The following is a 3754-nucleotide window of genomic DNA, read 5'->3' on the forward strand; positions in this document are numbered from 1 at the left end:
CGAAGCTGGTTCTATACATTTCTCTTTTCTCTTTTCTACACAGCCTCTGGACACAGCCAGAGAAGTCAAGGGGACCCTGGGGCTTTACTCATCAACTCTGCCCCTAGAAGTCATGGTTAGACCCAGGTTACTCCTGAGACTGTCAAGCAATGGCAAGAAGATGAGGAGAAAAGTTGAGTTTCATTGTCGAGGGACAAAAATCTATGAACTTTCCTCAGGATCAAAAATCCCAAGGAAGCCAGCCTCTGAGTCTTAAGAAGCAGGAGGCCTTGAGTAGAAAGATCTTTCCTTAGGGGGCCATTAGATATGACAGCAAGAGCTTGAATCTGGCTAGATGAGCCTCAGTGTATGCCAGTCCAGTCTCTCTTCTCACTGCTGTGACTGAAGCCTTCACCTCCTGCAGCAGACCAGGGATGACAGACAGCTGCCTACCTATCAGGGCTGCTCTGAGAACAAAATGAGACACATGTGCCAAATGCCGTACACACAGGATAATTGCATTAATGTCCCACCCTCAAGAGTCTCCTCAAGAGGAGGTCTTTCCAAGCTTGCTGTCACAGCGGTATAAACATCCCTCTTAAGTGGCCCTTGATGGTGACTTCACACTTCTTAAATGCTAGATTTGTCTATTTAAATCCCAGAACAGAATGTCTTTGTCCTCAGAAACCCCAGAGTGACTTTGGAGGCTTCCGTGCTACTCTGGAACAGGCACTTTTCTCATGCCAGTCACCTCTTCCTAGTGTCTGAAAGGTGACTTTAGGTGGGCTCACCCATGTGCTGCTTTTAGACTGACCGCCCTGCAGGCTCTGTGCATAGTTCCACAGAGAAACTGACATTCGGTTCACCAAAGTCCAACAGCTCAAGAGGCCCATGGTAGGGAACAGAATGCTGGGAGGAAAAGACACAGCACAGAAAAAACTTCACATCACAGATACCTCCTGCCCTCAGGAAAGGGCTTCCGAATATCCATTTGGGCAAATAATAATCTATCACTGAAAAAAGGAAAGCTCAGGGTGGGGACAAGCAAATTTCAACCCTGACACATACTTCCCACCTGAGTAAGTTACTAGGGACTTACGGTTCCTTTTAATGGGTTCTTAGTCTCACTGATAAAAGTATTTAGAAATGAACTCAGGCCAGATATGGTGGTGCACATCTTTGATACCAGCACTGGGGAAGAAAAGGCAGGCAGATGTCTATAAGTCTGAGACCAGCCTGGTCTACATAGTGAGTTCCAAGTCAGCCAGGGCTACATAATGAGCTCCTGTCTCAAAAACACAACAACAACAAAAAAGACTCAGAAGGAACCATGAGGACCATTTTATTAGATTTGAAGCCAAAAGCCAACAGGGCAGGTGTTGAAAAGTTACTCCATTTTGGTTAAATGGTGACAATTTCCCCCAAACCACAATAATTAGCATTCCAGACTTGTTTTCTTAAATTCCTGACACTACCAGCCCCCCTGCAGACCCACTGATGATGACTGGTCACAAGAGCTGTCTGTGGTCAGCTGACCTTTTACTAACTTACTATTCTTCTGTCACTCCTGACAACCACCAATATTGGACCAAAAAGGATGCTTTCCAACCTCCTTCTCTAACCCAGAGAAGATCTGCCCTATAACTACCCTACTTGTAAGGACACTGGGCTCTGATTCTCCAGGGATCTCCTCTGCAGGTCATGTCCCTCACAATAAATGGCTGCGCTAAGTTGCTCATTCCCTCGTCTTTCCTTCTGGCTGACCTACAAAAGGACTCTGGAGGTGTTTTTGTTTTTGTTGGATTTTTTTGGTTTTTTTGAGATAGGATCTCCAATAGCCCCAGCTGACCTGGTACTCTATGTAGACCAGGCTGACCTCGATTTCACAGATATTTGCCTGCCTCTGCCTCCTAAGTGCTGGGACTGAAGGATGTGCCAACACACCCAGCAGTATCTGGAGTTTTGAGTCATGCCTTTTGAGGTAGGGGCCAAGCAAGCAGGCAGGTTTAGCATCTGAGGTCAGAGAGCAGCTGCACTGCAGGGGGAGGGTACCTTTAGAGAAAGAATAAGACTGCCCATAGGATCAGGACAAGCAAGCACATTTAGGGTTTTGATGGGTATCCAAAGAAGAGATAGAAATGGGGAAAATGAAAAGCTACGCTTTTTGAACCATAACTCAGAAAAGGAGGCAGTAAAGATCTGCAAGCAGCTGTATAACGGGAGGGGCTCTGGGATGTATAAGTGCATTATTAATTAAGGAGATAATTATTCCTCCCAACTCTTCAGCATGTCTATAGGTAAATCAGCCTTCACATGGGGTGATCTCCTGGCCAGATGATTCCCAGGCCCAGCTTGATTAACTCTTTTTAAATTTTTTTGTATGTGTCTGAGTGTGGCTTGCATATATATAGTACCATTTGTGCACAATGCCTGTGGAGGCCAGAAAAGGGCGTTAAATCCCCCAGAACTCAAGTCACAGATGGTTGTTAGCTGCCATATAGATGCTGGGAACAGAACCCAGGTCTTCTGCAAGATCAGCCAGTGCTCGTAACTTATGAGTCATCTCTCCAGCCCCACAGTTTGATTAACTCGGGAGGAGACAACTGTATGTAATGTTCTAATCTTGGGGGCTGCTTAGAACTCTACTCAGGGTCAAAGTAAAACCAGATTCTGTTTTTTTGGCTGAGTAGCTTTCCCTTAATGTGCCTCAACAAAGCCCTGAAAACCTCTACCTTTACAATGATATTTTAAATCTTAAGGAATGGACAACTAATTATGAGAGAGGGGGAACCATCCTCTATGGCCTCCAAACCTGCTAATGTCTGTCTAGCTGTCTAAGAAGCGCATCCAGCTTAGTTAGCTGTCACTTAACCCTGGATCTCTTGCTCTTGGTGATAAGGAAAACAAGGTAATGTTAAATTGCCACTCAGTCTGTTTTCATTGTAGACTTCCGGGAACCCAGTCCTTTGGAAGGAACACTTTTATTTCCCAATCCTTCTATTTCCATGCCCCTGTGTCTTTTCTGGATGGTGCAGCCAAAGGAACCAGAAATCAAGAGCGGGGCTCTGAGGCAAGAAATAAGCCAGGTGTCTGTCATCTTAAGAGAAATAAAGGAGCGATTGTCTGAAGCAGTCTTGATTATCTGGATGAAATGCTAATCTGACCTTTTAGACAAGGGGGACAGTGTTGACTGTCTCCTTTTTTAACTCTGGGAGAAAACAGTTTTGCCTTTCAAAACAGGTCTTAAAAACAGAGATCACCACCAACATGGACACGAGTCATGTACAGCCCATCAAGCTGGCCAGGGTGACCAAAGTGCTAGGCAGGACCAGTTTGCAGTGACAGTACATGCAGATACAAGTAGAATTTATTGATGACACCACCCACTTCATGATCTGAAACATGAAAGGCCCGAGGGCCATGTGCTCTATGTTGGAGGCAGAAAGAGAGGCTCAGAGGCTATGCTAAATATGGCTGCTGGGTCCTGGATTTGGCCCATGAGACGACCTGCCTCTGTTAAATAAAGTGTTTGTATTGTATGTTAGAAAACAAACAAACAAGCAAAACAGGCCTTAGTATAACTGGGGATGGACTCTGGACCTGAGGAAGGGGCAGGATGCATAGCAGAGCTCACATAGCAGACAGCCAGCTACCACTTCCACGGCTCAGGCTCACAGATGACAGCTGACACCTCCACTGAGCAAGCAGCCTGTCAGAGACAGGCCATCTCTTCACTTTCTCCACCAAGATTTAAGTTTTCTAAAGAACCCAGATT

The 3754-nt window shown here is 45.6% G+C and overlaps 1 pseudogene; it reads left to right on the forward strand.

The window, feature by feature from the left end:
• Window positions 1-3246: 3246 nt before the first annotated feature.
• On the forward strand, window positions 3247-3447 carry LOC108490010 (annotated as a pseudogene).
• Window positions 3448-3754: the final 307 nt, after the last annotated feature.

Source organism: Nannospalax galili, unplaced genomic scaffold (genome assembly GCF_000622305.1).
Source record: "Nannospalax galili isolate Female #2095 unplaced genomic scaffold, S.galili_v1.0 scaffold386, whole genome shotgun sequence".
NCBI lineage: Eukaryota > Metazoa > Chordata > Mammalia > Rodentia > Spalacidae > Nannospalax > Nannospalax galili.